At 36.7% G+C, this 12246-nt stretch overlaps 1 protein-coding gene across 2 annotated transcripts in view; it reads right to left on the bottom strand.

The window, feature by feature from the left end:
• LOC108051511 (trichohyalin) overlaps positions 1–10796 on the bottom strand; it is a 48050-nt gene extending 37254 nt beyond the window's left edge. For both annotated transcript variants that reach the window (XM_017133641.1, XM_017133640.1), the window contains exon 1: positions 10688–10796. The gene's annotated coding sequence lies outside the window, so the exon portion shown is untranslated. The remainder of the gene's footprint in view (positions 1–10687) is intronic.
• Between the last annotated feature and the right edge of the window lie 1450 nt (positions 10797–12246).

A 12246-nucleotide genomic window follows, 5' to 3' on the forward strand; every position in this document is an offset into this window, starting at 1 on the left:
ATCTCGCTTTTGGGTTTTTATTTTTATGAACGCTTCGCGATCGCATTTTGTTTGGCTTAATTGCGCGTGGCGTGAATACGCGGCGTATGCGTTATGTGCCTCGTGTCTGCCGCATCGCATTGCACATACGCACTGGCGTACAGCTCGCCATACGTTTCGTTTTCGCAAAAATCAACATGCTAAAAGCTGAAATATTTCTGCCAACTGAACACAATTTGTTGTGTTTGCATATCGAATGCTGAGTTGCATTCTTTATTTTTAGTTTCAAGGAAAAGTTTTACGAAATTGGAAGGAGTATTCATGGCGTTTCGTTGACTGAAAATAGTTACCAAGATTATCCGGAATGCAAGAGGGCTTACCTGGAAAGAGAAATAAAGAAGGTGTTATTAAAACAACTGGTTTGACTTGAAAGTGATCTCATTTTTTTTGTATAGTAATAGTAATAAAATCCCTCTTAAGTTCTCGTCAAAGGAACTGAACACAATGCTAATCACTTTTCATTAACATTTATTGGTTATTTATGCGTTAGGCACATTTAATATCAATGATTTCCAAAGCATTGGAAATTAATTCCATATTTCAAGGCTATATCTAAATGAATTTATGGAATTAAATTTTAAATAAAAAATGTTATCTGTTTTTCTTAATTAAAATTCAATTTTAAACAAATTATGTTATTAGTTATTCCTAATTTTTAAAAATGTAAAACGCATTATGATCTATATCGAAATACATTGCTTAAAGCAGTTATGTGGATTATTTGCAATTCAAAAGTGTAATATTTAAAAATGTTAAAGGTCAAAGCTTGTAAGATATATACATATTTTTGCCGTCAGCATTTTGTTTGCTCGACTATTTTTCCTGTCACATTTCCGCTAAGCAAACTCAAATTAAGCGCATCATAAGAAGCCGTCTCCGCGCTAAAGATCTATTCTTTTCTCAGTTTGCCAGTTGGCAACTGCAACAAATGACTTTTTGTCAGCCGAACAATGCTCGAGAAAAATCTATGGCAGCAGGGGGAATATTTCTCGCACTGGATTAGCGATGCGAAGCAGCTAAGCAAGTCGGCAACAAGGGGCTATGGGGGGTTTCCAAGGGGGCGGAGTTAAATTGCAAAGCAGCTGCACAAAGCAAATACAACTAACAAAAATAAATGCACAACAAATGGGGGTAGGGGTGAGTAAGTGAGTGTGTGCGAGGAAAACACATTTTTTGCTTGGCGCACATATTTCAGTTTTTTTCCTCCGCATTTTCGCGTTTCCTTCTGCTGCAGAATTTTCCGCCAACTTTTTCTACATGCATGGAACTTACCAAGGGGAAATTACATTTTAAACGGAAATGCAACCCCCTCTCACAGCTGACTGTCCCTCTTTAATAACTAATTTGACAAAACAAAAAAAATAGCAGGACCAAATAAATTTATTTATAATTTGCCTTGGGACAAAATCAATTTTCCATTAAATTGTATAACAAATCATTGACCAAACTCTAATTGAAAAGAGAAAAAACAGGCCACAAATATGAATTCCATTTGCCACAATCATTTCAAGGGGCAAAGAGGAAGTGAGGAACCTCGGATTGTTTGCAATTTGCATAAATAGCGGACAGCCCTCGGGGCGATACTGAATTCTGGAGTTGGGGACGTGTCAGAGCAGCATCCTGGCTGGAAAAGATTTATGAGCCCGGACGGTTGGAAAAGCGGCGCCAATTTATGCCGGAAATTTTTCGGCATATTTTTGGTATTTTCATTGAAATTGAAAACATATTAAATGTACATTAATTTCATATGTCATAAGTCTAAGGGCGATGAGGAGGAAGTCGCTCGAAGGCCGGAAATATGATGGATGGAGTTAGAACATTCCGTCGAGTGCTGTCGGAAGTGTTTTTAATATTAAACGAGTGGCGTGTTTTCATGTGTTTAAATCCACAGTCCAACATGTTACAGCAAACAAATTTACAAATACTACAAAATTAGTTCTTGTATTTTTGAGTAAGGCCAAATATTGGAACAGATTCAAAATCAACGGATTGTTAAGTTCCAAACAGTTAAATTTTGAATTAAAAAAAATAAAATCCTATTTAAAGTTATACAAATCGGTTTAAAGATGGTCATGCTTGTGAGTTAAATAAATTCTTAAATTTAGGTTATACTAAAGCTTATAAGATATTAATAATATGTTTAATATTTAAGTTATTTCACACACTTTCTAGAATTTACTGCTAATTAAAGAGAGTATTTACGTTTCCTGCACTTTTTGCTAGATAAGATTTTTAGATAAACCAGAGACCTGGTTATCTTATCTGTTTAAAGTGACTTCATAATTACCTAATACCCTCAGCAATCTGCTCGAGTACATCGGGAGGGTTTTCCTCCACAGGTTCAATAGGCTGCTATTAAGTGCGTCATCATTGACTGTGTCAACGCCATCTTAGCCATCATTTTGCATATTTATGGGGCTTTCATTCACCGGCGCAATAGAATTTATAATGAGGCACAGGCCGGCTCGAGAAACTGGCCTAATGTATTACATCATTAATTCTGCTCAACCAAATTCATCAACGGAGCAGCGATAAATAAGCCAAGTTGATTAATTTTGTTGAACTTTAAGACTGACTTTATGACTACTTCCCCCTAGATTGGTTTAATTACAAATATAATTTAGCACCTCGTAGGACAAACTTGTTTGTGGGTTTTATTCTTTTATTTGCCCAAATCAAAATCAAAGCAAAGCCCGCACTAAAAAACTCTACAGCAATCAATTGTTATGCCCTGGCGACAACATTGTCTTTGAATTTCGGCGTCAGAATTAATCCACAGCGAAAGCCTAAAATTTTTAAGGGGGTTTGTTGTCTTTCGCGATGACCACATAATTTATTTGGTTTCCTGAGCACGATCGCTGGTGATAAGGGGTTTATAAAGGCGACGGTTCTTGTTCCCTTGTTATAGTTCTGTTTTTTTAATTTTTTTTCACCCAGCAACATGATCTTGTATATTTCGCATTCCAGACGCAAAAAAAAAACTTGAAAGTTTTTTTTTGATTTTTGGACATTTTTCGGTCTTGAGAGACCCGCTTCAGCCTAATTGTCATTTCCAATGCGTCTTCGTCTCCGCTTCTCTGATGAAAGGCCTCAGCGCACCCAAAACATATTTTATATGGTTTCGCCTTATTGTTCTTGACAATTTTTGCATGTCGATGCCAAAAAAAATGTTTTTTTCCGCTTTCTTTTGACAAAAAAAAAACGATGTGTGTCTGTGTCTGCGCCTGTGCAATCATAATGGTGCCATATCTCACCGATTTGTGTCGGGTGTATTCCGTAGTCGGCGTTGGGCGAAGCCATAACCACTGATTTTACGAGTATGTTCGCAATTTGAAAGTTTTTCGATTTGTTATGGGCAAAGCGACGCGTTTAATGCTCTTAAAGGTGTGCGAACGATGAGATTATGATGTAATTCATGCAAAGTCGAAACTCGGGTGTTGGCAATTCCGATGAGTGCGAATTTGGGAAAATGGAATGTTATAAATTCAAGGGGATAGAGCTATTTTTAAAGCACTCTTTTTATGCGTTAAGAAGTTAAGCTTTTTATAACAGCTATTTGAATTCCGTGTAGGAACCGAAATCTATTAAAAATGGGTTTACTTAAAATGTTAGGTGGGGATTTGGTTGCTTGAATTGATATTCCGAGACACTTTTAATATTTAGTTTTAGAATAAATAAAATTATTTCTAATTATAGGTTATTTAAAAAAAAATCCTATTATATTTTAAAACAATAAATTTGCTAAACTGGTTATTTTATACAACTTTTTTCACAGGGTAGTGCTCCGAAATTTGTTAAGGTCAACTGGAAAAAGGTCTTAAAATTCGTAAAATCATGCTTACTATTACCATTACAGCACATTCTTACAACTCTGTACTTTGCTCCGTTAACGTGAAAGACATAAAAGAAAGACAGCGGAACGTTCGCAGAATGACACTTCAGTTTAATGAACTGGCGATTCGCGACAGTCTGGGCAAAAAAAAAAGACAACCAAGCTGAACTCAAAAGTCAATGTCAGCGAATCCCAACAAGCGAACTCGGGGTCCCATTACCAGTACCCAAATCGTGGTAATTCCCGAGTCAACTCCACCTAACTGCGCATAATTAAGAGTAAAAACCGCAGAAAAGAAAACAATTTGTTGCCCCATGGAAGTTGTCAAGCGGTGGATCTGTGGTTCGTTGGTTGGCGGCGTTTGCCTGCCATTTTTGCAAATGCTTAGCATGTGCGTGTCCTACCGTGCGGATCCTTGTTTTCTGGAGGGAGTGTTTCGCTTTGAATTCGGGAACATGGCAGACCCAAACATAGGGGTTCGAGCTGCCCATCAAAAGCGCAGCTGGAAAGCCAAACATCGACTTAATTAGGGGCAGGCCTCTGTTGCAGCTTCAAAAGGAAAATATTAAATGAAAAGAGGAAGGCTCCTGCTGCTGGGACTTAACCCCTATAAGGTACAGTTTTCTAATACTATGCCCCTTTTATTTGGGCTAGAAACTATATTTTATAAATTTTATTTATAAATAAAATTAAATTTGAGATTTGAGCAAAATCAGAAAAGATTTTATTGTTTAATTAGGTGATTAATTAAAAAACATATTTTTTCGGAGAATAAAGATACATTTGACAATAATAAACTTATTTCAAAACCATGTTAATTATACTTAACTCTTTTCTAATAACATTTTTTGTAATAACTACAAACGAATTGACTATGCTTAACACCTATTTTAAATATTCAATTACAAGGAGTGATACATTTTAATCACCATCTCAGGTTCTGTAAAGTTCTTTGTTGAAAAAACTTTAAAAAAATATACCACAAATAAAATAAAATAAAATATAATGCCATAGAATAATAATCACAGAGTCTTATAAAATTGTTTCCTCGTAAAAAAAATATACTTTGAGGGTCATATTTCCGAATTCCCAGTCAAGGGTTAATCAAAGTCTGGCAATGGGGCGTATGCGCAATGGCGCAGCTCTTGCCACAAAGGCTCGCAAAGACTGAAACTTTTAGGTGGGCGAGCCGTATAATAGGCCGCCATTGAATGGCGCCCGGGTCAAGGCCGACCCACCACCCCCGACCGTTTCCAGACAGGAAGCTGAGCAGCGGTACTTAGCCGCTAACCCCACGGACATCAAGTGCCAAAGCCAACCGATCGATTAGATTGCCAGCGATTTATAAACAAAATGCGTACGGGAAAAACGCGCTCGTAAAACATGCTTAGCAGCTAGAGAGCTGCTCCGGTTCGATGCTGTTCAATCAACGAAATTAAACCTATAGTCGACGCCGTCTGGTCGTCGATTTGCCAGCTAATGTCAACAATTTATAATGCATCGACATGACAGCCCGTCGGTTCTCAAGCGCCAGCCCCATCGCCTCATCATAGAGCCAAGAAAAACTGCGATGAGCTGAGACGAGCTGAGCCGGGCCCACTTCACTTCGGGAATGTTGCCTTCTTAATGGCAGGCTGTTTGTTCGCAAATTGATTTTTATTACAAAATATATGGCTTATAATTTGCCACAAAATAAATATTAAAATTTGTGAATTTTTTCATGTAATGGCGGGCATTAAAAATTCGTAATGAATGAGTGCCGTCATCGAGTGAGATAAATGAAGAGGAAGCTGTGTGAAAAATTAGTTTAAGATGATTTTGGAATATAGGAAAAGGGTTGAACTCTGGAAAACACTTGAGTTCGAATGAGCGATCAATGTCAGTGCTTCCAAGCATTTCAGTTTTCAGAAAATAATCACTTAAGTTTTATTAAGAAATTCTTAAATACATTTTGTTACGATGGAAAAAATTATATAAATTGTATATAATATTATGAAACAAATAGAAAATAAAATTTTGGCAACGCCGTTTGGAATTCTTGAGTGATGGTAATGGAACAATTTTTGCAGAACACTTCCACGAAAAAATTGAACTAATTGCTAGAGCAATAAGAATAATTCCACCAATTCATAGCATTTGCTGGCTCGATCATTTCAAAGTCAAGTGGCCCGCCTAAAATGCCAAAATTCCAAACTATTCAATGATCCCATTAAGCCATTTGAGTTCCCGCATGAAGAACTCATTGGTGGGGGGCCAAAGGGAAAGCATAATATGTTTCCCATGTGCTCCAGTGACCGCTAATCTAATCTAGGCTTATCTATTTGTACAGCAGCGGCGTGGTGGAATGTTCCTGAGTTCGCTACACATGAAAATAGGTTTCTAAGCAATCGCCTAGATGGCTAAGAAAAATAAGGGGGGCAGGGGCGGGGGAAAGAACAGGTAAGTGGGCGGTTGAAGCTCATGCAATTAGCAGGAATTGCAAATTAATAATCATGTCTCGTGTGGATAACAAGGACAAAAGCTAACACACGACACCCACTTAATACAAGGTGGATATACTGTGTTTTAGTGGGTGGTTTAGGGTGGCTCATGGTGGCTGCAAGGGGGCGGAATGAGTGGGTGGTCCAAAAGCCATAACAATTTGCAAGCGTATGAAAAATGTATGCGGAGCAAACTTTAAATTCATTACACACACGCAAAGTCAGCAGCAGTTGAATGGAGGTAGATGCACACACACAAAAAACGTATCACCAAAGTTTTTCTTTGGGTTTTTTCCAAAATTAACAAAATCGTATATTTAAAATATAAAAGATATATATTATAACAAATAAGACATCTACGATATAACAATGAAGAATGGTTAATTTAACTATTATTTCTCGCAAATTGAAAACAAACAATTCAGTCCTTTTGGAAATTAGATTATTTTTCTTTTTTATTTAACTTTCAATGCACCTATTGTATTTATACATATTTCAATTTTATTTTATAATAGAGTATTTTTTATGGTATTCTTTTCATGAGTTATTTAAAAAAGTGTATCTATCCAAAACAATATAAATAATAAGAGCTAAAAAATAAATTATAAAAAGGAATCAAATAATAGTTCTCAGACAAAAAAGGAGCTGTTTTTGTAAATTATACTGAATTTCGAATAAGAAAAAGGAAAGTATTTGTTGCTGTGCAAAGGAGTGGGACAAAAGATGAGTAAATGGGGCGGGAGAAAGGTGACAACTTTTAGTATATGAAACATGGACACGGGCAGGCCAAGCAGTTTGTTTAAACTGCGGTCGCTTGGCAGGATGTGGAAACACCACACCCACACATATGCATAAGCATTTTTACTTGCGTGTGTGTTAGCAGTTTCAATAAGTTCACACACACAGTTACCCCCTAAAAAGAGGGGTGGTGGGTGGCCCTGCCTCAATCTCTTTGCTGGTAATTTGAAAAAATTTTCGTGCCTCGCTTCTATTTACGCTTTTATCTCTGTGGCACATTTACTAAAACCCCTCTTTTTTTGTACAATTTGTATTTCTTCATTTCTATTTGCTAGCTTTATCCGCTTTTTCTTCATTATGTGAGAGTGTCTGTATTTCTTTTTGTGTAAGTGCACCGGGGGAAAAAAACACGTTTCAAGAAAGCAAATGCTATTATATCTGAATAACCCAAAAGATTCCAAAGAAAAAAATACAATTAATTGTCATTTTACAAGATCTATTGGCAAAATACTTTTTTTTAGTTGTTTGTACTATTTAAATGGGATTATATGTTAAAGATACTTTTATTCGTATAAATATATGCACTGATAAATGGTACTTCAACGATCCGTTTATCGAGACATCAAAATAAAATCTAAGCCAAATTTAAATCCGTATACATATAATATGTAAATATTTATGTCCACATAAATATATTTTTATGCAAAAATTAATATCTTATATTCCTATTTCTCTATGTGTGTTTGTGTTAGCCTTGGGCAGGGCATTAAAACCGTGCCAAGTGTCGAAGCCAGGCCCCCGAGTTGGCCAAAAGCTGAGGAGCCGGACAACTGGACATTTATTGAAGGATCCACCTCCCCCAAGGCCCCCTTCATCGCCCGCCCCTTTTGGCCACCTGAATCGCTGGCTGACTCATTTAAAATTCGACAGGGTGTGTTCATGTGTGAGTGGGCTCGAAATCCAAGCTACTGCCCCATCTTTGTCTCTTCATTCTTTCTTTCGGTCTAAATGCTCCAGCTTCCTTTTCTTTCTTAGCCGTTTCCCTCCGTTTCCGCCGACTTCCCCTTACTCATATCTTTTTCTACCTTGGCTTTTTCGTGTTTATCTCACTGAACTGTTGCATTTTTTATGCCATTTTATTCCATTTTTATTTTTATGCTCTGCCAAATGTTTTTTCTGTCCTTTTTTTGGTCTTTCCACTTTTTTGTTATTCTTTTTATATTTGCCCGTCCCGTATTCTCACATCCCCAGCACACAATCACACTGAAATGTATCATTTTGTCTCATCGGTGTTCTAAGAAGCTTTGATAGTTTTAAGGAAATTAGTACTGTAGAAAATAAAGTTAATATTTTTTAATGAAAATTTGACTTTTGCCGATTAGCTATGATTTATAAGTCTTTATTAAAAGCACCTTTGCAGAAATTGTGCTACTAAAAAAACTTGAATTGAATAAAGTTATTTAAGCTCATATAATATGAAAATAAAAATGTATTTTTATTACTGATAAACAGGCTTTATTGTTTGTTTAGCTATTTTCATTACATGTAATGGCTATTGAATAATTATGGCTAACTATCATAAAGCATGGATTATACTAATCCCTCTACCATTTTCATCAAAAAGCTGAGAGTCATATTTGGTAGTGTGCCCATTTAATAAACGCCAATTAAATAAATTTTTTTTTTTTTTTTTCTTATCTGTTACAATTTATTATCTCTCCAGGGTAATACTTTTGCGACTAATCCCATTTGCCAACTCCAATGTCCTCTACCTTAGCATCGCCTTTTGTGCTGGCTAATGTCTATTTTCTTGTGTTTCGGTTTCTTTTTCAGCATTTCGGCATTTTATGATATCCCAGCGCGCATTCTGTCGGTTGTGAGTGCAGGGCTTTGGTTTCCTTTTACTGCGGGATATTTTTCTTGTTCCCGCCTTACTTTTCATTTTTTGCCGAAGAAAGCAATGTATTTTTAGTGGGTTCTGCTAAATGTCTAAAAATATGCGCCATGTCGAGCACCTGAGTGGCATAGAGCGGGAGCAAACGTGAGGGGAGCGACTCGCTTTTTTATTTATGACCCTCGAAAAGCGATTCGTGCATTTGGCTTAAATCTCCCAGGAGCAGGCTGTTCCGCTGAAGGTCATCGTTGGACACGTACCCCTGCTCCCAAAAAAAAAAAAAATAACCAAATCGATTTTAACGATTATTATTTCTTGGCTTGTGGAAGTTGTCGCCTTAGTCACACTCACTCACTCGACTCGACGTCTTATGAATATGAAATGCATTCGCACAACTGGGAAAAAAATGAAAAATAAAATTGCAAAAATATACTTGTGATTGACAAAAGTGTGGCAAGGACATTTAGCGAGCAAGCAGCTCTGACGACATTGCCACATTAACGTTAATTGATGACCAAGGCTGAGCACCTCCCCTTATCCAGTGCCCATTGCCCAGTGGCAATTGCCATCGCCTTGTGACAGCTCATTAATAAGCGGATTTGGCCCTTTGCAGAGCATGTCCTTTTGGCCTTCGCTTTGTGTTGACGAGCTAATCTACTGCATAAATCTACAGTTTTGTTAACAATTCCAACAAGAGCTCAGATACCAAAAGAGGCAATAAAGAGGGCACAAAAGAAGCGGATAAGGGCAACCAAATGCACGACGAAAAATATCAACAAAATTTGGTAATCAAATAAGCTACTATCTCCGGCTTATCATTGTGACATTTCATAATGCCGGTAAAGATATTTTTAGCAAATCCAATTTAAGCCGTTGCCTAACACAATAAATAAAAATCCACTTCTTATTTCATTTTTAAACGTAAAATATTATCTTATCAATCAACTTCTTTTTAAATCATACAAAATTTACTTATCCGCCAGACATTTTGAAATACTGTCATTTATATTAATTTTTATTTTTTTATAGTAACACATGACATCAGCACGACAACATTAATTACAATTATATTTTATATTACCAAAAAGCCTATGAAGCAAATTAAATTGTACAAAGGAATTCTTAGAAGCAAGTAAGAATTTTAGCAAGAAAGAATAAAAGTAATATTGAACTTTTCAACAGTCTTAGCTGGAAATAAATTTAAAACACTACCTTTTAAGAAAAGTCATTTTAATTATCTGCCTCATTTAATAATAGCTTTTCGCTAGTAAAAACATTACTGATTAATTTTATTAGCTTTTTTGATTGATGAATTTGGTTCGCACTGATAAGCCTCAAATTATTTTAACAGCAAAAACTGATATGAAAAATTGGACATACATAGTCACACCACTGATATGTTTTTTTTTTCGTGTAGCAACCAAGGGGTCAGAGGTGAGCCGAGGGTCGTGGGAGTGGCAACATCATTGGGGCAGGTCTCGGCACTTAATTAGAATTGCGCCCGAATAGAATAGAACAGAACGCGCGAGTGGGATAATTTATGCAGCCAAAGGAAATGGACAAGCACAAAAATATATATTCCCATCGGGTTATGCAAATATCTCAAGAATATCCAGAAATCGAATCGAAAATCGTTGGAGTTAATTGTACCACTTCTTGTTTGATTTTCACTTAGCCAGACTTTTTCACCGGCGAACCACTTACCTTTCTTAGATGTTCGCAAACAATTTGAAATGCAAATAGGCAGAACTCCCTGCTTTCCAAGCTCACTTCACGATGGCCCGTTGCCAAAAATATATATATATATAAACTCGTATATAGATTTCTTTTGGTTTCCGCAAGTGACAGACTGTCCGATTTCGCGAACACACAGCAAATATTGAAACTTGATCTGGATTTTGGGCCCAAAATCAAGCCAATTAGCGCGAATTTGGCGGGGAATATAACACACGGAGTCGGTTTCGGTTTCGCTTTAGGAATCGGAATAGGAATCGCAGTCGACGAAGGTGTCAGGCTAATCTAACCGGCACGACCGAAATTTCACCTGCAGCAACACCTGCCAAGAAGCACTTGCAGCTAATTGTAAGTAGCACTGGCGAGCATCGGCGAATATCAAACAATCGCACTTGTTGTTGCCCAAAGTCGTTCGGAGTTTGAGTCTCAGTTGGTGTTTTGGCTCGTTATTAGCCAACTACTCTAACGGCCAAGAGATTCGAATGCCGGCAGTTTAGAGCGCTTTCGTTGGGAAACGCGTGTGTTCGCCACGAACGGAAAATTGCGACTGGCAATCGCGAAAGCGAACGCAAAGCTCGCTGCTGCCGGCTTGTTAGCAACTCCCAAAGTTGCCGTTGCCGATTTTAACGCTCACTGCTGTGACGTCTCGGCGTGATGCTGTTGTTGCCAAGAGAGAGCAACGTACACAAAGAAAAATGTCATTGCTTTATAATAATCTGAAAATATAAATACTTATAATCATAGGAAGATGACAGAAATAAATACTTCAGAGCTAAGAACTTGTTTAGTTGTAAGCCCGATTTAAAAAAAATTAACACTTTATGTTTTTTTTATACTCAAAATATATTTGATATATAAAATATATTAATCGAACTTCAATAGCTCAATCTTTGCCAAACGTAAATCTTATTAATGCTCAAGCTTTATTAAGAAAATTATACTGAAATTTAGGAATAATAAAAATTAAAGGCCTGAAGTCTTCTTAGCTCAAATATTTTTCTTGGCGAATAGTTTGAGCTATGAAAGTTGGACGGTTTTTTTAAAGTTCCAATAATCAATAAGACCCTTTTAAATTACTTCTTAAAGAAATGAATAACAAGAAAGGAAAGCTAACTTCGGGCGGAGCCGAAGTTGATATACCCTTGCAGAATTCTCTGTAAATTATATTCTCCAAAATTATTCATATGATGCATTCTTAATACTCATAAAAAATCCCAACTTCCTAACTTTAAAAACACCAAAGTTATGACATTTCCAATCGTTCAGTTATATGGCAGCTATAGGATATAGTCGGCCGATCCTTATGAAATTTGGTAGGTCGGATTGGCTGGCCAAATATAACACCCATAGAAAATGCCAACTTCCTAACTTTACAAACACCAAAGTTATGGCATTTCCGATCAATCAGTTATATGGCAGCTATAGGATATAGTCGGCCGATCCTTATGAAATTCGGCATGTCGGATTGATTAGCCAAATATAAAACCCATAGAAAATCCCAACATTCTAACTTTACAAACACCAAAGTT

This window comes from Drosophila rhopaloa, unplaced genomic scaffold, assembly GCF_018152115.1.
Source record: "Drosophila rhopaloa isolate 14029-0021.01 unplaced genomic scaffold, ASM1815211v1 contig_150, whole genome shotgun sequence".
NCBI lineage: Eukaryota > Metazoa > Arthropoda > Insecta > Diptera > Drosophilidae > Drosophila > Drosophila rhopaloa.